This window comes from Lissotriton helveticus, chromosome 5_1, assembly GCF_964261635.1.
Source record: "Lissotriton helveticus chromosome 5_1, aLisHel1.1, whole genome shotgun sequence".
Classification (NCBI taxonomy): Eukaryota; Metazoa; Chordata; class Amphibia; order Caudata; family Salamandridae; genus Lissotriton; species Lissotriton helveticus.
Window position 1 is genome coordinate 525,023,168 of NC_136065.1, and position 26,190 is coordinate 525,049,357.

Below are 26,190 nucleotides of genomic sequence, written 5' to 3' on the forward strand. Positions count from 1 at the left end.
CTGCTCCATCAGGATTCAAGCAAGCCGGGCCGACGACGCCTGAAATGGCAGAAACCGGTCCCCGGAAGCTTGTCTCCTTTCTGGTGAAGAATTGGCTTGGTAGTTTGGTCTGCCCTGTTCCCATGATGCACTGGGCCGGGGACAGACTAATTTGCATATAGCCAGGTTCTGAGCTGGGATTGGGCAGTGAGCTAAATAACGGTGATGGATCAAGCCCTGATCTTTGGACTGGGTAAGAGTGGTCTGCTTAATTCAGACACTCTGTTCATCACCACCCCCTTTTCTGAATCGTTTTTGGCCACTATAGGTGTGGCAGGGTATACTCAGACATGAGTCCCTTGCTCACTGCTCCATCAGGATTCAAGCAAGCCGGGCCGACGACGCCTGAAATGGCAGAAACCGGTCCCCGGAAGCTTGTCTCCTTTCTGGTGAAGAATTGGCTTGGTAGTTTGGTCTGCCCTGTTCCCATGATGCACTGGGCCAGGGACAGACTAATTTGCATATAGCCAGGTTCTGAGCTGGGATGGGGCAGTGAGCTAAATAACGGTGATGGATCAAGTCCTGATCTTTGGACTGGGTAAGAGTGGTCTGCTTAATTCAGACACTCTGTTCATCACCACCCCCTTTTCTGAATCGTTTTTGGCCACTATAGGTGTGGCAGGGTATACTCAGACATGAGTCCCTTGCTCACTGCTCCATCAGGATTCAAGCAAGCCGGGCCGACGACGCCTGAAATAGCAGAAACCGGTCCCCGGAAGCTTGTCTCCTTTCTGGTGAAGAATTGGCTTGGTAGTTTGGTCTGCCCTGTTCCCATGATGCACTGGGCCAGGGACAGACTAATTTGCACATAGCCAGGTTCTGAGCTGGGATGGGGCAGTGAGCTAAATAACGGTGATGGATCAAGCCCTGATCTTTGGACTGGGTAAGAGTGGTCTGCTTAATTCAGACACTCTGTTCATCACCACCCCCTTTTCTGAATCGTTTTTGGCCACTATAGGTGTGGCAGGGTATACTCAGACATGAGTCCCTTGCTCACTGCTCCATCAGGATTCAAGCAAGCCGGGCCGACGACGCCTGAAATGGCAGAAACCGGTCCCCGGAAGCTTGTCTCCTTTCTGGTGAAGAATTGGCTTGGTAGTTTGGTCTGCCCTGTTCCCATGATGCACTGGGCCAGGGACAGACTAATTTGCATATAGCCAGGTTCTGAGCTGGGATGGGGCAGTGAGCTAAATAACGGTAATGGATCAAACCCTGATCTTTGGACTGGGTAAGAGTGGTCTGCTTAATTCAGACACTCTGTTCATCACCACCCCCTTTTCTGAATCGTTTTTGGCCACTATAGGTGTGGCAGGGTATACTCAGACATGAGTCCCTTGCTCACTGCTCCATCAGGATTCAAGCAAGCCGGGCCGACGACGCCTGAAATGGCAGAAACCGGTCCCCGGAAGCTTGTCTCCTTTCTGGTGAAGAATTGGCTTGGTAGTTTGGTCTGCCCTGTTCCCATGATGCACTGGGCCAGGGACAGACTAATTTGCATATAGCCAGGTTCTGAGCTGGGATGGGGCAGTGAGCTAAATAACGGTGATGGATCAAGCCCTGATCTTTGGACTGGGTAAGAGTGGTCTGCTTAATTCAGACACTCTGTTCATCACCACCCCCTTTTCTGAATAGTTTCCTACAATCACCATCTTTCTGGGAGTTAAAGCTTTTATATGCAGAACTGATGATACATTCCCATATGCTAGAGTCGATAATTCAATAATGTTGAGACTACGTATAAAATAGTCTCGAATTTGATAATATTTTAGGCGCATATTTTCCGTCACTTTATAAAGAAGTTGAAGTCTCTCAAATGATAAGAACCCGATATTATCATATACATCGCCAAGATTTGTAATACCCAGTTGTGCCCATAATCTCCCTCCCCATTATGGAAAATTCCTGGGAGAGCTGGATTGTTCAATAAAGGGAGTCTGGGATAATATAACGACATTTGGAATTTACAAAGGATGGCTCTCCACCGATATACTATATCTCTGCAGTCTTAAATTTGACCCTCTTGAAGTCTTTCGGATCAGTTATACGGTATAAAAACATTTTAGATTCAATTCCTAGCATAAATGAATAGTAGAAAAATGGTTCTTTATAGGGGTGTATCAAACTGCGAATGCGTCCTGTAAATGTTGACGAAAAATATGCTTTGAAATCAGGAACGTCAAGACCGCCTTTTCCATAAGGAAATTTAATTAAATCAATTGCCCGGCGTGCTTTTTTATAACCCATATAAAAGTGCTTAGTATGCCATCTAGGCGTTTTAAAAAAACGATTGTTAATACGAAATGGAATGGATCGAAATAAGTAAATACATTTGGGGAGAATCTTCATTCTGATTAAATTAATCTTGCCAATTAAACTTAGTGGAACCTTATGCCATTTTTTCAAAACAATAGCTGTATCTTTTAACAGTGATTCATAATTCCGCGTAGCTATCTCTTCTGGAAAAGCAGAGATTTTTACGCCAAGATAGGTAGCAGTTTTACAAACTCCCTGAATTTGATGCTTCAGTTTATAATTCATGATAATTTGCGTCTTATTAGTGTTCAGCTTATATCCAGATACTAAACCAAACATCCTGGCCTCCGTAATAATCCCTATCGTTGCTTCGTCTACATTTATTGTGTAGACCCCAATGTCATCTGCGAATACCGTAATTTTAAGGGTATTTAAACCAGAAGGAAATGATACTATACGCGGATTCTTTTGTATTGCAACTAAAAACGGTTCGATGGATAAAGCAAATAATAAAGGCGACAGTGGGCACCCTTGATGGGTACCCCGCAAAATAGTAAATGTATCCGACTGCATCCCTGCATACCAAACTTTTGCCCTTGAATTATCATACAAGGCCTTTATCCATTTCAAGAATGAGCCCGTAATGCCAAATCTATCCAGCACAGCCCAGAGGTACTCCCACCCCACTCGGTCAAATGCTTTCTCAGCATCAAGTAATATCATACCGAGTGGGATGGAGTTTACCCTGGCAACATCAAACGCAGTAAAAGCCATATTAATATGAGTCGAAGTATCCCTACCGGGTACGAATCCATGTTGTTTTGGAGAAACTAGGGAGGATATTAATGGGGCAAGTCGGTTAGCCATTATTTTGGCGAATATCTTCGCATCAGTATTTATTAACGAAATCGGTCGATAAGACCCACATTCATCTGATGCTTAATCCTTCTTCAGAAAAAAAAGTAATTTGCGTGATATTTCATAATTCAGGAGCTTTCCCCTCTTGTCCAATAAATCCAATCACTTGGCTAAGTATAGGAGCTAATTCCTCTATGCAGTGTTTATAAAGGTCAACCGGAATCTAATCTTCCCCTGATGATTTACCCGAAGGTAGAGCAGAAATTGCCAATCTAATTTCTACTTGACTAACTTCTTTATTCAACATATCCACTTGCTCCATATCAATATAATTCACTTTATTAGTATGAAGATATATATTAATATCATCAAGACCCGGTCGTCTTTCAGGGGTCTATAGTTCCTTATAGTATCTAGCAAACTGTTCTGGTATTTTAGAGGGATTATTATATGTCACATTGTTTGGGCCCTTAATAGCCCTAACCAGTGTTTTAGCCTTTTTTTCTGCTACCTTATAAGCCAATATCTTTCCTACTGTTTCGCCACCTTCATATTGAGAAAGACGATATTTTTTTAATTTGACAAGGCTCTTTTCTCTCAGTGCCTGTTTTAAATCAGACTTCAGGCCAATTAAAACAAAGGTTAGTTCTTCTTCTGAATTAGACCCTTGTCGCAGCGCTTTTGCTAATTGTTTTTCTACATGTATTATTTTCGCTATGGTATCATCTGTATCCCTTTTCTTTTCAAAGTTCTGCCTGAATATGTACTGCTGAGTAAAACCCCTAATGCTAGCCTTACAGGAATCCCAAACCATAATATAAGAAGCTGAGCCAATATTAATTTCCAGAAAATTTTTTATGTGGGTCTTAAGTTTAAGTATAAAAATCTGTATTAAGCAGTAGATGTCGTGGGAATGAGAAACGGCGATAGTCGGGTTTCTTCGTAAGTATTTTAAAAGAAAGGATAATATGGTCATGGTCTGATGTGACCCGCGGGCATATCTACATGCTACTTGTTTCCAGAATATTACTAGACGCCCATGCCATATCAATGCTAGAGCATAATTTATGCGCCTCAGATTAATAAGTATAACCAGCAACACCAGGGTATAATACCCTCCAAGCGTCTTTAATGTTGTGGATACACCCAATTTCTAAAATTGCTGCCCTAGTTTTACGCATCCTCCTAAATGCCCCCGTCTAGTAATATCTATATCATAGTTCATGATACAATTAAAATCACTGAATATCAAATGCTCCCCCTCCCATTCAAGAAGTTCAATATTTATCTTATCCATAACAGTAGGGTCGTCTATATTTGAACCGTAGACCACACAAAACGTGTAGTTCCTGTTTTCTATAATTAATTCGGCAATAGCCCATCTACCATTTTTATCTGTCGAGGTTTTAATTGTCTCAGCTTTAAAAAAATTTTTTTGTAAAATAGCAACTCCCCTAATTGACACATTTAAGTCAGAGCTAACAACAACATTGTAACCTAATTCTTTGAGTACATTACGATCCTTATAGCATATATGTGTTTCAGATAATAGAACTATATGCGGGTTATACACCCTTAATTCCTCAGAAACTTAGCATTGTTTGTTCTTACTGTTTAGCCCTGCTACATTCCAAGCGAGACACCTTACTTTTTCCATAACACTGACTTTCTAACCTCCCCCTGCCCCTGCGCATAAAAAAAAGAAAAAAAACATAAGTCAAACACTTTACCACTTATTGTTTTTTGAAAAACTCGCCTCATGTCAGTTTTACTAGCTTTACCCACTCCAAAAATCCCCCAACCCCCAGACCCTCTTCCCACCCCATTCCTTGCCATCCCCACCCCCCTCGCACACCCCTTGCTTCTTCGTAGAGGAGGAATCCTCTCTCTAACCAGCTGCCGTTGGTTTGGGCAGCCTTAAAAGTTACAGCAGTTCCCACCCCTCTCTCCCAAGAAAAGCCTCCCCCACAAGTATCTCCAATACAGCTATAATTAACACCCAGAAACACAGAAAAATACTTCATTACCTCATTATCCTAAAGCCGTTATCTAGCACCATAGAGAGAACAAGGCAGGAAAAAGAGAGAGACTTCTGTCAGTAATTTTTAAAACCACTAACTGCATCATTTTTAACTCTTTAACATTTTAAAGCATTATGGATCACTGAAATAATATCGAGGGACAGAATATCGACCAACAAAAATATCGTTGACAAAATATCGAGAGACAAAATATCGAGTTTCTATCTACAAACAGGTAAGTACAAAAATATCGAGTTAAAAATATCGTTTACAAAAATATAGTTGTAAAAAATATCGACTTTACTAAAAACAATGTTAAATTAAATTAATATAAATAAATTACTAAAATATACTTAAAATTACATAAATTAACTTATAATTAATTATTATAAGTTAAAAAAAGATTTTTTATTCATATTTAATAAAACATATATATATATAGTAACAAAATATAATTAAATAATAGCCAATATTATTAACGTACAATAAGTAAAGTGTAAAAATTACTATTCCCACTCCAAAGAGTGCAAGCGTTGGATAGCGTAGGGGTTAATATTACTATTCCCACTCCAGTGGGTGCAAGCGTAGTGAAAGCGTTGGATAGCGTAGGGGTTAAAATTACTATTCCCACTCCAAAGAGTGCAACAGTGGATATATGACGTTACAACGCAACTTTTACAACGCACTACCATTACAACAAAATTTTTACAACGCAAAAACTATTACAACGCATGTTTTTACAAAGCATGAAGCCTGGGCATAGCATAATCTAGCTTTGGTCTCTGCTTCCACCTTGCCATGTTATTGTATGTTACCATCTTTCCTAGCGCTTAGAGACCTGCAGGTGATTAGGCGCGATATAAAACTATAATAACAATAACAATAACAATAACAACGCAGATACCTTTACAACGCATACCATTACAACGTAAGTATTGGTAAGTATATAATAATTTTTTTTAATTTAAATTATTTAAAATTAATTTAATATATTTTAATTTAATTTAATTTCATTAAATTAATTTAATGTAAATATAATTTTACTTTATTTTTACACTGTACCCCTGTACCCCAAAAACCCAAAACTGACCCTGAACCCTAAAAAAAACCCTTTACCCAAAAACCCAAAATTGACCCTGAACCCTAAAAATACCCCTTTACCCAAAAACTAAAAACTGACCCTGAACCCTAAAAATACCCCTTTACCCAAAAAACAAAAACTGACCCTGAACCCAAAAAATACCCCTTTACCCAAAAACTAAAAACTGACCCTGAACCCTAAAAATACCCCTTTACCCAAAAACTAAAAACTGACCCTGAACCCTAAAAATACCCCTTTACCCTAAAACTAAAAACTGACCCTGAACCCTAAAAATACCCCTTTACCCAAAAACTGACCCTGAACCCTAAAAATACCCCTTTACCCAAAAACTAAAAACTGACCCTGAACCCTAAAAATACCCCTTTACCCAAAAATTACAAAAATTTACATTTAAAAAAGTATTATATACTTACCAATACTTACGTTGTAATGGTATGCGTTGTAAAGGTATCTGCGTTGTAAAAACATGTGTTGTAAAAACATGCGTTGTAATAGTTTTTGCGTTGTAAAAGTTTCATTGTAATGGTAGTGCGTTGTCAAAGTTGCGTTGTAAAGTATGTTTCCCGCAACAGTAGGGAAAGCGTTGGATAGCGTAAGGGTTAAAATTACTATTCCCACTCCAAAGGGTGCAACAGTAGGGAAAGCGTAGGATAGCGTAGGGGTTAAAATTACTATTCCCACTCCAGTGGGTGCAACAGTAGGGAAAGCGTTGGATAGCGTAAGGGTTAAAATTACTATTCCCACTCCAGTGGGTGCAACATTAGAGAAAGTAAATACTTCATATATTAATAAATAAATTACAAAATAATATCAATATAAATTTATTTTAAAATGATTAACTATTTAATATAACATAATAATTAATATATTAAAATTACTAATTAACTATAAATATTTCAATTAGTTACCTATTAATACGAATTTATAACTAATTACCAATTATTTATTTGATAATTAAAAAATAATTTACAATTATTTTATATTAAATACAATTAAATAAATGTTATTATTTCATTAATTATTATTAAATTACTTCCCACTCTATTCCCCTATAAACCCACAACCCACTACAGGAAATAAATATTTTAATTTAACATAATTAGCAATTAATCAATTAAATTAAATTAATTACCAATTAAATTTTAATTAATTAACAAATATTTTTTAATTAACAATTAATTAAATATTACTACCAATTATTAAATTTACATATTTAATTAATTAAATGACTTCCCACCCTATTCCCCTATAAACCCACAACCCGCTACTGAATAAAATTACACAATAATTAAAAGAAATCATTAATTAAAATTAATTATAACATAAAATGACACTTTTCACACATATTATAACATGAAAAAACACTATAAATAATTAAATATTATTTAAAAAACGATATTTTTTACTATCTAGATTATATACTTGGATATTTTCACTTTCTATATTATTTACAGTCGATATTACTTCACTTACCTTAAAAACGATATTTTGGCTGTCGATATTCTGTCCTGTCGATATTTTGTCCAAACGATATTTCAAACTCGATATTCTGTCCAAACAATATTTTGGAGTCGATATTATGTCTGTGCACCAATTTTGCTTAAGTCTGACCTAACAAAAAAAGTTATCGACTCTATGGTGACTGGTCTATTAGGTCGAGCTTTCAACGATACCGCCTGCCTTAGCAGAAAATTACCCATATAAATCAGAAAGGGCCGGGGATATTGGTTATTTTTGTTGCATTGAACTAAGGGTGGTCTATGAACCCATTGCTGCTGCGAGTCCCAGTCCCAGTCTGATTAAACCCTGCGAGAAGGAGCCGATGAGGGCAAGACTATGGCCCTTATCATGTTGGACCTCAGCGCCGCGTTTGACACTGTAGCTCATTTCACCTTGCTACAGTGTCTAAACCGGGCGGGTGTCACCAAAGAGGCTCTGGGATGGCTGAAAGCTTTTCTCACCAACAGAAGCTTTCAGGTCCAAAGAGGGACCTTCCTCTCAGACAATATGACATTGGGACAGGGGGTGCCTCAGGGCTCTGCCCTGAGCCCTACCCTGTTCAACCTGTACATGGCCCCTCTGGCAGAAGTTGTTCAATCGTTCGGCGTAGAGCTAGTCTCGTACGCCGACGATACTCAACTGTTGATCTCTCTATCTCAAGCTCCCTCCTCTGAGGCCGATAATTTCAAATCCTGCATGAGTGAACTTGCAAGATGGATGAACGAAAACTGCCTCAAATTAAACGGTACAAAAACGGAGGTACTCGTAATTGGAGGAAAAGAGACAATGTGGACAAAAGACTGGTGGCCTTCCTGCTTAGGACCTTTACCTACTCCTAGTCAGGAAGCTAAGAACTTGGGTGTCTGGATAGACAACAAGCTCTCCTATGACAGCCATGTTAAAAAAACGGTAGGTAAGTGCTTTGGAGTCATGAAAACTCTCAACCGCACCCTGGACCTGCTCCCGCTGAATTCCAGGCGTACCATGACTCAGGCACTTATTACCTCCCGTATAGATTATGGCAATGTGCTGCTGTTGGGAACATCGCACAAAAACATCAGGAAGTTACAAGTTCTGCAAAATTCAGCTGCACGTCTAGTGCTAAGACTTCCTCGTAGGACTCCCTCTAAACCCTCCCTGGCCTCCCTGCACTGGCTGCCTATTGGGCAGAGGATACTATTTAAAGCTCTCCTGTGGTGCCATAGGATTATCCATCTAAAAGCCCCCTCCTATCTGTCCGACCTAGCCCTACCTTATGAGCCGAATAGGTCCCTTCGTTCTAAGGGAATGGGGCTGCTCAAAACATCGTTCGTGAAAAAAGCAAGGATGGGTGGAAAGTCCTTCCGCACTATTGCGGCCAGGAAATGGAACACCCTCCCTACTCCTATTAGGCTAGAAAATAATGAGGCCTCTTTCAGGAAACTGCTTAAGACACATCTGTTTACCCTCTAACCGCCACCTTTCCCTGGGTTGGTTAAGTCTCTCTCTCCACAGCGCGGGGACACGCCGGGAGGCGTCACCAGGGGCTTTAAAAGCCCCTTTAATAATAATAATAAATCCGGAAATGCTTTTTGGAAAAACTGCACCATAAATGCTCTCGGATCTCCACCCTTAGCCCCTTCTGGTATGCCGAAGACTCGGAGATTTTGTCTTCTTTGTCGACTTTCCATATCCTCAATTTTATTTTACAAACTTGCAATCTGGATCTCATGTTTTTTCACACATGTCTGTATGCGGCTAGAGAGTTCCTCAGTATCAACCACCCTTTGTTGTAGCTCTGATACCTCTTGCGTGAGACCCCCTAATTTGTTTTCCAAAGTATTTAGAGACTGCTGCATTTTATCATTATCTACACGCATCTGCGTATAGTGTTGCTGAGATTCAAGTCTCTGTTCATTGAGGAGTTGGACAACCATATTAAGTGATGCATCCTCCTTAGTGGCCCCAGTCTTGCTTATGCTCTGTGATTGGACCGCTGTTTAGTTCGAGCCTGCTTTCAGGCTATCCTTATCATAAGTTGTACCATTAGTATCTAGTGTAGTCTGAGAACGATTTTGATCAGGTACTTTTGATATACCATTGTCAGGTGTATTTATACATTTAGGCTGGGATACCTTAGGCGCATCTTCCCCAGGGCTGTTCCCTGATAGCCGTAGTACCATCGTTTTTACCCCGCCTTTGGTTTGCACCCATTTTCGTACGGGACTGTTATCAGCAATAGTTTTCGCTTTTACCCCACTTTGCGTGTGTGTTGTTTTTTTTTAAATTTTGTTTCTTGATTTTCCTTTAGCTTTTTTTGCGGCAGAACCTTTAATTATATTATGAGTTTTCCCGGGAATTACATCAGCCGCATCTTCGAAATCGTCATTAAATTCGGAGTCGATTTGTGAGTCATCCCCTACAATTGCTCTGTCTACAGCTGTACATAGCTCCTCCCCTTGCTTTTGTGTTATGCTTAACCCAGAATTGTTTGGGAAGAGTTGTTCATAATTAGTACAGGTGGATGGCATTGATGGATCCGGGCAGACAAGCAAATCACTCCCACATACAGTTTTGGGTAGATCTATAAAACCTTTAGCTGTAAATGATGTTGAGGTTATGCCTTTTACATCCATTAGCAGTGACTCGTTATCCATAACTCCATCTGTATCTCTATCTACGTCTACCTCTATCCCAGCAACCTTTGTCAATACACTAGTCAGTTCCGCTGTTGTTTCCGCTGACTTTCTAGCAGGAGTTTGAGTTTGAAGTGGGGCGATAGTCGTACTACAAGACAAGTCTTTAGGAGTTGCATTATTGCCCTGTTGCAAAGTTGGGGGTACAGTATTGCTGTTGTTTGGCATTTGTATATCCCCACTTCCATTTTTACTAACCGGATCTATGGCTGCCTTTGGAAGCTGTAGTATTGGGGGTTTAATCAGAGGCAAGCCGGTTCTTTTATGTGCAGTGGTTTCATTTACACAACTATTAGCTTCTTCAATTGCCACATTTTTACCAGCTCTCGTAGATCTCGCCGGATTTTTAGGTGCCATCATACTATATTGAGAATGTTGAGAGTGTTGTATCTTTATCTGCGCAGTTTGCTCTGTACTAGCCCCTAACGGGCAATAGACTGGATAAATGACAATAGAAGCTAACAAAGATGGCTCCAAATGGCCTGAGGTTTTTGCAAGAAATGGGTATTTCGCCCGCAATAATATCCACACACGAGTCCCTTTCAATCGCAGCATCCTAGGGTTTCCTCCTCTTATGTAGTACTAATGTTCTAAGTCTTCAATCAGATGAGTTTAATCTATTGACATGCATCAGATCCAAGTCCAGACTTGACCCCAGCGCCGCTAGATCACTTCCAAGTCCACTGGGAAGCCAAGTGTCCAAATAAAAGCACCAGGTGTAACAAAGTATTTTCTTGAAAAAAAAATTATTCAGGGGGAGGAGTAAGATGGCAGACGGAAGCCACCGCGGAGTTGCAGCATTATCCCTCTCTCCCACTCGATGCGGAGTATGGCGCACGAAGCTTAAGCGCCCCAGGAAAACTTACTTGAAGGTGGACGTGGTGAATCTTTGTGGCAGGAGGTGGCTGGAGGAGGTGCGGGGGTCAGACCGACCCGATTTGATCTGGGCTGAGCCGCTGCCATCTACGGCGGTGTATGCAGGGTGCAAGGAGCTGAGAACGAGCCGCCGGGACGGACCTCCGGGAACAGCAGATCCGCAGCCAGGTGACCGCGGTACGGAGTGGAGAGCTGCGATCGAGCGGAGCTGAGGCGGAGTTGTGGTATGTGTTCGTAGCTGGATGCTGGACCCGGAAAAGGCTCTGGAGACTGCAGGATTGGGACATCCGGCTAAGGCGGGAGGAACGGCTAAGAGCCGAGAGCCATGGCAAGCCGCGCTGGGAGAAAGCGTCGGGAAAGACAGCTGAAGATAGCTGAAGCGGGTGAAACTGCCAAGTACTGAGAGCATAATTAGTCATAGCAAGTGTTAAGATCCCGACCCAGCGGAGCTAAAAGAGTAGCTAAAGTCTACATAAAAATCAACTCTTTTTTTTTTTTTTTTGATACATTGCTGATTATGTGTTGCATTACATGGGCCACATTGTAACGTGGAGGAACAGTGGCAATTGGCTGAGAAAAATCATCTAGGCACAGCCTTGAAAATCGTCACTCTTGGCAAATATTGGCTTTCTTTTTTGGATTTTGAGTCTTGAGATTGTACTGAGGTGGCCTGGAGGATAAAAGACACAGATGAAAAAGATAAAAATCAGTTTTTTCCTTTTTTCCTCCTTTTTTTTTTTGCTCAACCCCAGCATCTGGATATTTGGTTTACTTGCTGCCAAAAAATCTCCACACTGCTACTTTGTTATGCTGCCACATTGCATGGTATATGGTGTAATGTGGCTAATAATTAATTACGGTGAAGCGGTGTAGTGTTGAAGGAAAAAGGAGGCGAAAAGAACCCTGGGCTTTTTTTTTCTCTCAAGAACTTAAGTCATTGTAAGAAATGTTTTTCTGACCTGTGGCTGAGAAAAAAGGCAAGACCCAAAACGCTGTTTCCCCCCATTCTTCAAACTCTTACATCTCACGTGTGTGACAAATGCTAGCTGATATATTTGTGATGTGTTCCAAAAAAAATAATAGGACGCCCCTGGTAAAAAGGCCAAGAATGGGAAAAGAATGTTCCAGTGCACTTATATAATTAAACATTGATGAAGAGAAAACACAAAATGTTAAATATTGTGATAAAATCAATCCCATTAATGAAATGTGCATCGAGTTTAACAAAAAGGATGTTATAAGATGGCCACCACAAAATGGTAAAGTTATCCACGTAGTCCTACCTTTATGGTGGTGGGAGGTCACATGTTTATATGGTGAGGAAAAAAACCAAAATGAAATGTGAACAAGAAGCGAAAGCTTCTGAATGTGTTGGGCGTTATTTTTTGCTTGTTAAAAAGAAATTAAACACGCTGATAACATTTGCGTCCTGTCTGTCTTTTTGTTTCTGGGACGCGGATTCTTCTGAAAGTAGAAGAATGCGGAGAATAATACACTGTGTGGTTCTTTTTCACTTAATATATACCTATAAGATTGTGTTCTGGTAAAATAAGCTGCTTTACATTCCTGCCTGGACTAAGCCTGAAGGCTGCTCTCCACAGCTATCTCCTAGAGGGTTTCCAAGGTTGTCTAAGACCACAACATTATTGTAGGGTTTCCTGGATCAGTGCAAGGTATCCACTTACATAACTGTATATCATATACTGAGCCAGCCTCACACACAGCATGTTATACTTTTTGAAGCAGCTTCTCTGAGTCACTTGTAATGATCCCAGGATCTCAAGGACAACACCTGGGGGCCAGGACTCCATCAGACGCCACCAACAGTACCCAGTCCTGTTCCATTTGCTACCGGTCAGCTGGGCACTTCTAGAAAAAGGCCTCTTGGAGCTGCTTGAGTCCCTGTAGCCACACAAGATGTCATCCAGCGGGCCCTTATAAACAACTTCTTGTTTTGAGTACGAGTGAGAGCAGGTCCAGCCCTTCAAGTCTCCATACTGGTCTCTGCTGTACTTCAAAAAGAACAATTGATGGACAGAATGCAGAGCAATGTCATACATTCACCCCAGTACAGAGATCTGGGCCTAAATCCATCCTTTTTTGATCACCATGCCCTTCCAGTTTGGACCCAGCCATATGCAAATCAGTCTTGACCCTGTGCCCAATGGGAACAGTCCAGCCTGAACTGCTAGACCAGGTCCTCTCTGGACTGGAGCCAAGCATACTAGGACTGGTTTCGGGCCTTCAGCCCTCATCAGTCAGGATAGCTTGATTCCACTGGCATGGAGAGCACGGGACCCACGTCTGGGCATACTCGTCCCACTTGGGGTGACAAATGCAAAAAGACAATTGATGGACAGAATGCGGAACAATGTCATACATTCACCCCAGTACAGAGATCTGGGCCTAAATCCATCGTTTTCTGCTCACCATGCCATTCCAGCTTGGACCCAGCCAAATGCAAATCAGTCTTGACCCTTCACCCAATGGGAATAGTCCAGCCCAAACTGCCAGGCCAGGTCCTCCCTGAACTGGAACCAAGCATCCTAGGACGGTTTTCGGGCTTTCAGCCCTCATCAGCCAGGATAGCTTGACTCCACTGCATTCCGTCCATCAATTGTGTCTTTTGCTTTCTCGTCCTAAGTGCGCCAGGTATGCCCAGACTTGGGTCCTGTGCTAACTGTGCCAGGACCCACGTCAAGCTAACCTGGCTGAAGAAGGGTGAAACCCCGAAACCGGTCCTAGGATACTTGTTTCTGGTCCAGGGAGGACCTGGCTTGCCAGTTCGGGCTGGACTGTTCCCATGAGGCACAGGGTCAAGGCTGATTTGCATATGACTAGGTATAAACTGGGGTGGCATGGTGAGCAAAAGAATGATGGATTTAACCCAGATCTCTTGACTGGGGTGAATGTTTTGATTTGTTCTGCATTCCTTCCATCAATTGTGTGTCTTTTGCATTCTCGCCCTAAGTGCGCAGGTATGCCCAAACGTGGGTCCTTGGCTCACTGTGCCACTGGAATCAAGCTATCCTGGCTGAAGGGTTCAAACCCCGAAACTGGTTCTAGGATGCTTTTTTCCGGTCCAGGGAGGACCTGGCTTGGCAGATCGGGCTGGACTGTTCCTATGAAGCACAGGGTCAAGACTGATTTGCATATGGCCAGGTCTAAACTGGAGTAGCATGGTGAGCAAAAGAATGAGCGATTTTACCCAGATCTCTTGACTGGGGATGAATGTTTTGATTTGTTCTGCAGTCCGTTCATCAATTGTGTGTCTTTTGCTCTTCTGTACTTCGGCTGGTCCTAATGATTTTCTGATTAGCTAAGGGTGAGGGGCCTGCTTTAGTTTTGAGAAAAAGTGGAGGTGACTACTGGACACTTTCATACCAGTGTGAAGAAAGTTCTCAGGGATAATCTTTCACAATTTTGCAGCTCATTCAGTTTGCCTTACTGTAAACTATCCCACAATACACTGTTCTGAGGCAAATCCAACATAGCAGTAGCTTTCTGCCTCTGAAAGGAGCTTGTGGGCTAGCAGTGGTGGGTTTGGGGAAATTAGCATTCCCCTCTTCAGCTACACCAAGCTGGTTTTGTGACCTGCTCCCCTTCCCACTGGGTTAATACAAGTTTGGCTACAGTGGGCCTACAGGACAAAAGGTTTCTCTCCACTAGGTCTCCCATTACACGAACTAATGATATGCAGGTCTAACCCTGGTCCCTTTCAAGTTAAAGAACTGCCAGGACTCTCCCAAGCTGTTTTTCCTATGTTAATATCTGTCACATACCTCACATCTACCTGCGAAAAGACCTAAGCAATTGTTCCTCCTCTGGGAGCAGTTTTCACAGCTCATCAAGGGACCTTCCCAGACAAACCCACATCACACCCCACCTCATGAAGCTACACTGGCTCCCGAGCTACAAGAAATACCAGTTCAAGATGTTCACCCACACCTACAAAGTCCTGTAAAATAAAGGACCGGCTTAATCAACAAATGCATGACCTTCTACCAGCCGACCAAATGCCTGTGATCCACCTCCCTCTTCCTCGCAGACACCCCCCGAATCTGCCAAAGCAACATTGGAGGGTGCGCCTTCGCACACCTTGAGGCCAAAGCTTAGAATCGCCAAAGCTTGGAATGACCTTCCCATGCACCTTAGGACCCCCTCATCACTCCAGAAATTGAGGAAAGGATGCAAGACCTGTCAGTTCAAATGGACAGATCGCCACAAAGTATAAGGCAATTCCACGCCTTGAGGCCCTCATGGGTGATTTGCTGCGCTTTACAAATGATTGATTGACTGATTGATTGATTGAAGCACTGACAGGACCATCTGCTAGCATGCTTATTAGCCTGCTGGAGGTTCAGGCAGGTAAAATGTAACTTTTACTTTTCCTAAATATTTAATATTAAGCCTACTTCATATTGAATTGCATTTTTAAGACAACATTAAAAATAGCATTTGAATTATTCTGGTAGCTCGTCCCTTACAGAATATGTCAGGGTTATGTTTTTATTATGAACTCCAGTTTTCTCGTAAGACAGTGGCATCCCTTGGTCAAGATAAAGAAAACATTTTGAGCATTCAAATTGAGATTCAGCCCTAGCTAAACACTTTTTAGCATGTCAAGAAAAATGAATTGGAGTTTATGTTCCTGTAGCCAGAGTTTGCGAGAGAGGTTTTTGTCTGACTACTCGCTTTGAAGAAGGTCCACTTGACTGAACATATCTTCAGTTTTGAGTACGACTATCAGGTCGTCTACGAATGATTTAGCACCGGTTGCCCCACGAACATGCGGTTCACTAAGGGCGATGGAGGCGGCCCCCTTCCGTCCGCGCTCCGGTCCCCAAGCGAGCGGCTCTACGCACCGGCCCCCCGAGAGAGGCCGGCTATCCCAGGCCAACCGAGGCTCCACGGCACTGCGGTATCGTTACGGCTTGGAGGGAAGCACAGAGCACTAGTTGTATTGTTTTGGAGAATGAGCAATTCCTGGAGAATGAGCAATTCCCAGAGAAAGATGAAAATGGGCAAACAGAGTAAGATGGCGATGTAGCACCCAACTTGCTTCCTTACTGTTATTTATCATAATAGATTGGACCTTAATTGAGACTGGTGTACATCTGTCTAGTGACAGTGTATTTTTGAGTCCTCATATTCCTAGATATCTACATTAAATGTGAAAAGAGGTGTCAATGGTTTGGATGGAAACCGTTTAAGTAACCTTGTGGCAGGTCCCGTTATTCGAGACTAGCAATTGGAAGCTGCCTTAATGGGCAGATTATCAGCTGTAGGTACAAATGCACTTACGAACTAGAATAAGAAGTAAGACGTGTACTTGTGCATGGAAAAACATTTTGAATAGGAAATTGCCAGGAACCTAGAAGAACAAAATGTGTGGTTAAAATTGCCCAATTAAAGGGGTTTTGGATATGACAAAGTAGATTCCCAAAAGGGCTTTTTTTCTTCACATGTGGACCTCCATATGTAGTCATGTTTAGTAATTACCAAAGGGCAAAAACTACAGAGAGGTAATGTTGGTTACAGTATATTACATACAAAAGGGGGTCCCAGTATACAATGTCAAAATCACACCAAATATATATACAATCAAATAAGACAACGTGAAAGGAATAGATTAACACATTGTTGTTTAATCACAATGTGTTTTAAATTTCATATATTGTTAATACAATCGTATTAGTGCCCCAAAGGAAGGGTGAGTGGGGGGGTGTAAAGTGAAAAAGAAGGAGGATGCAAAATCGATCATTTATACATGACATAAAATCAGAACATGAAAATACAAGGAAACCACATCATTCTGGCTTCAAAATAGAGCCAGTGTACGAAATACAGCAATCAATGTTGTATAATATTTCGGAAACCATGCTATGAGCGCACTTATTAATAATGAAAATGCTGGTAGCGTATGCTGGTTAGGGGTTATATATGTCGACGTTTCGACGTTTTCGACCCCAACGTGACAAGTTAGGTACAGATGCGACCTTAATCAGGAAAAAGGGATGATGCGGCGCAATTGATTCTGAAAGTAAAGTGAAATCTGTGTAAAAAAGTGAACACTTTGGAAATCAAATTAAAAAGGGGCACACAGCGCTGTAAAGTCAAAAGCCAATTACTACGGAAAATTGGGCCAGCCGGCTCACAATTCGAATTGGAGAGCAGTAGGAAACCTGTAGAGATCAGGGGGAGATTATCATTACTCACTATAACCAAGTGCTTGATAAACAAACCACAATCGACTCTGCATTAGGACAGCCAAAGACTTACTTCAAAATGGCTCACAATACCGTCAAAGATGTGATGATAACTTCATACCAGATGCCACCAAGGTCATTTCATTTCTGAAAACAAAATACCTGTGGTTCAGTGATAAAATACTGCTCAAGTTGCTAAAAAACTAAGGAAGAACAAATAAAAACCAAGTCATTACAGATGTAGCAAAGCCAACTCACGTGCACAAGCAGTCAATTGTCAAACGTGCATCAAAAGTAAAGAGCCGCTGCTGCGGTCTCTAGGTTCTGCAAGGCAAAAGGGGAAATGGAATCAACCCAACGGCCATTCCGTATGTGTCGCCTCCTATGAAGAAACAGCTCAGCGAACACAGAACAATAAATTAGAAAAGCCTACCTCGAATGAATTGAGAACGGCTTAGTTCGGAGTCCTCAGACGCCTGTAGCTACTGCTGTAGTTCGAGCCGCCATCTACTGGCGTATGAAGAGCTACCGCGCACTGACGTAATCTGACGCCAGATGCGTGAGGGGCCATGGAGGAAAGACTATGTGTTTAGAATAACGAAGGGATTCTATAATCCAAAATGCGATATAGCGGCAGTGTCCTAGATGTATGGAGAACACAAGTAGGCAGATCTCATCATTGTGCATATCACGCACCTCAAACACAGGTGGGTGTAGGCGATATCTCATTACAAACAAATAAACGCACAGAATAGATTCCATTTTTAAAGAATCACAGACCTATTATTCAGAAAACAGTGAATATCTTGCGCAACTCTCACAAGAGGGTGTAGGCAAGGAGTCAAAACGTTAAATTGCATATTCATAATTTATGGCACAAGCAGTTATCGTTATACTGAGGCACACAGGTACACATTGTTGGAGAAGCAAACCTGTACTCAGAAGATAGTGAATATATCGTGCACCTCTCAAACAGGAGGGTGTAGGCGAGGAGTCAAAAACATTTTTTAAGTACATGTTCAAAATTTCTAGAACAGGAGGTTCTTGTTAAGCTGAAGGGCACAGGAACACCATAGAATACAATCCCACCATATACATGGGAGGATAGGCTGTATACAAGTTATCTACATGTTCCAACTCCCTCATTCCCCAGAGTTAAAAAATAACTGTGTAAGGAAATTAACTTCCCAATATTGCTAACTGTGCGTGACTTCTGTCTGACTCATTTAGGCCATTATTGATAGAATCTAAAGTAGCCATCCATTTAGACTCGCCAGTATTCAAAATTGATTTTACATCCCCACCCTTGGGCCGAGTAGCACTTTTTCCAACACGAGCCACTTTAAGACATCAGGAGTATGGCCATGTCTTTTGCAGTGGTCCACCAAAGGTGCACCTGGTACCTCACAACGGATTCTACTCCCATGTTGCTGAATTCTGGCTTTCACCTTTTGTTGACTTTGTCCAACATATACCTGTTCACAAGGGCATCGGATCACATATATTACGTTAGTCGTATTGCAGTTTGTATAAGATTTTAATGTGAAAGTTCTCTCATTGTGGGTAAATGCCTTAGTTTGTATCGTAGTGTCGCATGCCGCACAAGAGCCGCATCTATGGTGACCAACGATCTGGGGAAGATTCCACAAGGACAAAATTGTAGGTGGTTTTGCTGTCTCAAGAAAGGAGTGGACTACCAAGCCTCTAATGTTCTTTGCTCTTTTAAAGGAATGTAGTGCAAGAGCATTCTGTTTGATCAGTTACTCCAACAAAGAATAGCAAGGGGTCAGTGTAAATGCAGACTAAGTTAAATTCCTATAAGGTGAAATAAAGGGAAAGGGAATGGAACCAATCATGTGTTAAAGAAAATCACACAACAGATCTCTTATCTCTATGAAGAGATTCCCATCAGTCACCACTCGGATCCGCCCTTCATCATCTGGGATCCTTCACTCACAGAGGTAAATCATGAGACCCACTGTGGACTGGCAGATGGTTAAAGCCTAATCCTACATGTAGTACCCAGTGTGAGGAGAACACAGTGCGTAGTGGTCATTTTTATTTTAGGATCGAAGAGAACCCTAATAAAAAAAAATTCTCCTCTTTACCTAATTTTACAGTTTTTTTCACAACTTCACTTTGCACCCCACTTTCTTGCACTGCTTCCAGTCACCACACTATACATCATGTGTTGTGACTGATGGGAATCTCTTCATAGAGATAAGAGATCTGTTGTGTGATTTTCTTTAACACATGATTGGTTCCATTCCCTTTCCCTTTATTTCACCTTATAGGAATTTAACTTAGTCTGCATTTACACTGACCCCTTGCTATTCTTTGTTGGAGTAACTGATCTTAGGGATAGTAGCATTGTTTGGGTCGTTAAACTGTCCCTTAGACCCTCACCCTCCCTGTTTGTTAACATTCTGTTTGATGTCATCTGCTATCAAAGGCCAATATTTATTGATGATTTTCTTAACCCCATTGCTTCTTGTGGAGAATGTTGTAACACATATCATTCGCTCAAAGCTTGGGTTGCCCCTATCCGCAGGTAGGAGGCTTTCACGTGGGCCATACCAGGCTCTCTTGCGTGCTCGTTTAACAAGTCTCCCTGGGTATCCACATTCCAAAAGGCGGTTAGTTAGATCTTGGGGTTCAATCAAATAGTCTTGTTTCCTAGAACAATTCCTCCGGATGCGCAGAAACTGCCCAACCGATAAGTTATCTCGCAAACCTCTAGGATGATGACTATCGTACTGCAGGAGGGAGTTTCGTTCAGCTGGCTTTCTATACAGTGTAGTTTGCAGCAGCTTGTTGTCCACAAATATCGTGATATCCAGAAAGGCAATTTGTTCCTTACTTGATTCAAGTATGAACTGCACATCTGGACTCCTTTGATGACACCTATGGAGCACCAGAAAAGGTTTTAAAACTACTGGAATAGTTGGAAAAATTGAGCTGTGCAATTGCCTCGATATTTAGTTTCAAACATCGAATCCGTCCCAGGAGACGATTTGCACGCAATAAGAATTAAAATGAGTAACTATGAGGAAATTTCTAAAAGTACTGATGCCAGGGCAGACACTTTTGCCTTCAAGGACAGTGAAGCTAATCGGATATATGCTCTAATTAGGTAAGAGATATCGCAGGAGTCCACAAACAGCACCAAGGAACAAAATATAAGACAATTAATATATCTCACAAAGAGACAAATCAATCAAAAACTCCACGGCAGCACATTAATCAGGTATCACCGATCGCAACGTATACCCCGGGGCCTCAGAATTGCCCTGAAACCCTCCCTCTGCAAAAATTCAAAGACCTTTCAGGACAAATGGTTCGCAATTTTGTATAAATGTTCGCTGGACCTTATTTTACTAATCGTAGAGGAATTGTCAGGAATATTGGAGGAACTGACCAAGGAGATTTCGGAAGTTTCAAATGAATTAACTAATATGATATCGGAGGATGAACTCAAAAAAACATTGGAAGACATTCAAGAACAGATGGAAAGACACACAAGGGATATCAATGAGAGGAAAATAAGAAAGTTTAAACGGGACACCCTGGATTATAAACTTGGGGAAGTGTATTCATGGGCGGAAATATACACTCAGAAGAGAAGAAATCGACCTTATTCGGCAAACACTGACACGTCATCATCTGGCAGTGATACCTCCCAAAAAACACAAAGAGCACAACCGAGCAGTAGAACACAGGAGATTTCATTATCACAACAACCCACTACAAGTGCTTCACTAGAAACCAATTCTTTTTTAGACCAGGGCCAAGCCCAAAAAGGAGACCCAGGAGGGGAAAAGGAAAAAGAAAAGGAAAAGGAAAAAGAAAAAGAACATCCCAACACGAGGAGCACAGTGGGGCCAAAGAAGGACAAAGAACGGAAGAAGACGTAAACTCAGACACAGAACAACTAGTCATCAATATCAGTAACTATAAACTGAGTCCACACGAAATGAGATTATTACAAAGAGGAACATCTTTTGTGCCAACGACAAACACGGACGCATTAGAGTTGGAGGTGAGTTTCTTTAAACTCATGCGTAAATTGAGACTTCGTAATTTTTTTGACAATGTACTTCCGAAACAAGACAGTGGAGAGACAGACCAGCTACGAGGATTGAGAACTACGAGTACCTTTCAGGCACCAGTGAGCCACAAGACGTTGGACGTTTTTGAAAAATTGGTGAAACAGGATCTCTCGAGATTGAAATATGGAAGTCATGGCAAGAAGAACATTACACAAAAGGACTTGGATACTCTTAAAAACTTGGCATCCAATCCAGAAATTACATGTACGAAAGCAGATAAGGGCGGTGCCCTAGTCATCATGAATAGCACTATGTATGAGGAGAAAGTTATGCAACACATAACGGACACAAATACATATATGAGACTAGAAGGGAATCCCACCATGGAATACATGAAATTTCTAAAAAACATCATTGAAAATGCCTATGAGATGGGAACGATCAATGCTAAAACTAAGAACTTCCTACTCAAAACCAACCCAAAAAGTCCTGTAATATACATGATACCAAAAATCCATAAAAATCTCATGGACCCTCCTTTGCGACCAATTGTTTCAACGTGTGACAGCCTTCACGAACCCATTGGCCAACTAATAGACAAATATCTTCAACCCACGGTAAAGAACATGAGAACATATGTTAAAGACAGCACTGACTTTTTATTGAAATTGGAAGCAGTCGAAATTGATCCGGAAGAAAGTCTGATTTTATGTACAGCGGATGTTCGTTCGCTATACACATCAATACCTCACTCTCTAGGGATAGAAGCAGTGGAAAAGGCATTATTAAACACGGCAACAGCCTCTTTTTTTAATTGCATTTGCATCCATTTCTTTAACTCTATTTTCTTTCCTTCGTGTTTTAAACCCGTCCATTTTTCACAATTATACTCCTTGATCTTGTGTAAATAATCCTTCTTAATTCGACCTCAAGCAGGGGTTCGCTGTTTTTCAAAGTTTCTCATGCTTTGGCGGGCCCGAAGAACCTCTCTCCCCAAAACACGAACAGAAGCATGGTTCTTTGTTTTAGCAGTTAATTTATTATCCAATGCATTTCGGACCTATGCATAGGTCCTTCGTCAGGGAAACACTGTCAACAAACAATAGGACAAACATTTACTACCATTTACATCTTAATTTCTTTCAAACGACATGTTATTTTAAAATATACATTCACTTTAATGTGAGGGCCGTGGTATGAACATCTACGGTTATTTCACCGTTAGTATGGATTATGGTAGTTGAAGGCTAGCTTAAAAGAAAGTGGATATTTGATTGGTAAATGAGGGGCCGGTCACAGGAAGCAATTAAGAAAGTGTTTCTTTCAAATGAACGGGGAGTAGAACAGAAGGTAAATGTTTCCAGTATCACGAAAAGCAAGGCAGACACTATGTTTGGCAGGTACGTGTAAAGCGAAGTATCAGGAAAACGAGGGAAACAAGGGAGGAACCGAGTGTTTCGAAGAAGGAACACAGTGAGGGAGGATTAGACTGGGGTGGATAGTATCAGGATAAAGTTATTAGTGGGAGGAGAGGGTGAGGAATAAGAGGTGTGGTACAGTAGTCAGAGGGGTGGTTTTGACCCGCCGGGGAAAGAAGTTCTTAAATTTAAGGGGTAGATAGGAATTTAATGGTGAGGAATAGGGAAGTTGAAAGCTAATTACTCTGAAAGAGGAGGAGTATTTCTACTAGGAAGCAGATTGCATTAAAGTGAATGTATATTTTAAAATACCATGTCGTTTGAAAGAAAAGAAGATGTAAATGGTAGTAAATGTTTGTCCTATTGTTTGTTGACAGTGTTTCCCTGACGAAGGACCTATGCATAGGTCCGAAATGCATTGGATAATAAATTAACTGCTAAAACAAAGAACCATGCTTCTGTTCGTGTTTTGGGGAGAGAGGTTCTTCGGGCCCGCCAAAGCATGAGAAACTTTGAAAAACAGTGAACCCCTGCTTGAGGTCGAATTAAGAAGGATTATTTACACAAGATCAAGGAGTATAATTGTGAAAAATGGTCGGGTTTAAAACACGAGGGAAAGAAAATAGAGTTAAAGAAATGGATGCAAATGCAATTGAAAAAAAGAGGCTGTTGCCACTGGAGTGGGGCTTAAACGCAGCCCCACAGTTTGGATGTTTATGTTCGTCACATGTGGAGTGGGCTTGGCATGTCAAGCAGTGAGCACGCCGAATCATGAAACTAGAATTAAAAAGTGTTATTAATAAATATCAGGTGAAATAAGAGGTGTGCAACCCGTAACAATGTTAATATTATTAAACACGGACCTGGACGTGTCCTTCCAGACCTTTCTAATGGAACTAATGCTGGTCACGCTATATCAGAGCTATTTTCTGTACAAAGACACATGGTACCAACAACTAGTTGGAACAGCAATGGGAAATTCAGCGGCACCGGTGTACGCGAATATCTTTATGCAGGAATACGAGGAAAAGAACATCTTCTCCAAAGCAGAATGGCGAGACAATCTAAAACTCCTGGTGAGATACATAGATGATATATTTATCATCTGGAAGAAATCAAAGGAAGAATTACAATCTGCTCTCAGAGATTTTAATGACATAGATGATCGAATTCAACTCACCTGGGACATTTCAGAAACATCAGTCACTTTCTTGGATGTTAAGATCACGATAACAAATGAAGGATTTGAAACAGACATTTTCAAGAAAAGCACAGATAAGAACAATATGTTACATTTTTTAAGTTTCCACCAGCCAAGTTTAAAAAAACATCTTCCCTTTTCTCAGTTGGCGAGAGTCAAAAGAATAACTTCTGATAGGATCAAAGCGGATTCTAGAATGGATGAAATGGCCAAGAGATTTGAAAACAGAGGCTATCCCAAACACATCATAGAGGATTCCAGAAAGAAAGTTGATGCAATAGATAGAAGAGAACTGCTAAAACCAACAACCAAAAAAGAAGAAACTAGAATTGTAGCAGTTTCCAAATTCTCTACACTAAGTGAAAAGTTCAGAAATATCATCCAAAAAAATTGGGCAATACTAAAATTAGAACCAGACTTCAACAAAACTTTTGACAACCCACCACTATTTGCATATACACGAGCTCGCAACGTAGGGGAAATCATAAAGAACAAAACACTTAAAGTGGAAACATACAAGGGTACGAAAGCCTGTTTAAGCTGTGGCAACTGCATCATCAAAGGAAACAAAATTAACCATCCGATGAAAGGGTACGAATTAAACTTAAAGTGATTGCAACATGTGACACAGCTAATGTCGTATATGCTTTGAAATGTCCGTGTGGGAAATTATACATTGGCAAGACTGAGAGACGCATAAAAATCAGACTAACGGAGCACAAATCAAATATACCCACGAAAAATACCAAATCAACAATAGCCGTTCATTTTTTGGAGAAACAACACAATATATCCCAATTACAGTACATTATACTGGAGACAGTTGAGAAGAAAGAAGGTAGAGACAACACCAAATATCTCCTAGAGCGGGAGAATTTTTGGATACAAAAATTGTGATCACAGAAACCGAACGGTCTAAATGACCGAATTGAGCTATCCTGTTATTTATGAATATCATGAACATTATGAGACATTCCTTGGTCCAGAAAGTGGCCCCTGCGCTTTTTGATTTAAATGTATATTTAGGTTTTTTGTTGAAATGTACATACACGTTGTATTTATTTTTCATCTTTAACAAATGTTTTGCTTGTATGGTTGAAAAACCACAGTATTCATTACACCGCCAATATAGCACACACGAATGTACCGAGTCCTACATAAGATTCAAGGTGGAGGGTTCGAGTCCTCCTAGTCTTGGTTTCTTTAAGTTGCATTCCAGAATTTTTTTTTTTTACCTTGTTTTAGCCCTTTTATTACGTTTTGGCTCATGTTTTACACTGCAAATCACATTTAGTAATTTTCCTACCACATCATAAACAAGCACTGAGACTTAGATCACGATTGCCAGACAAGCTCGGGATTGAACACACTAAGAATATTTCTTTAGTGTTTATAGGTCACGTGACCGGAACCAAACACCGGCGGTGATTTTTAAATTTTGAGAGTGCTCAGCACTTTTGCACCCTCATGGATGACTAACGTCGCAACTAACACGGATAAACCGCTGTCTGGGGTATACCAGACTTAAGGTTAGTGGAGAGCACACAATTACGTTTAGAAACAGAGCTCAGAGAATGAATCGTAGATGTGATCACTAAATCCAAGTTTTTCCTTTACGTTTTTTAGCTTTATGATCGTGCATAGGGATCGGATAGAATGCGGCATGTAAGTGCTTCGTTTTCTATTATATTTTTTACCATTTAAGAGTCAGGAGTTTATGGGTTATTAAAGTTAAAAAAAGCACACAGGATTTTTCTGTTCGATTTAACACTTTGAGTACATGGTACATTTAAAATGATTATCTACAGGCATTTCATGACATTTGTTCATTATGTGCATTTTTGTTACAGTGTTATTCCATGATGAAGGGCTGGTAGATGTGCCCGAAATGCATTGGATTGAGATTAATGATGTCGCGCATATATGAGTACATAAATCATGGAACTATTGAAAATTGATGAAATTTCAAATAACAAAAGACATTGTGTG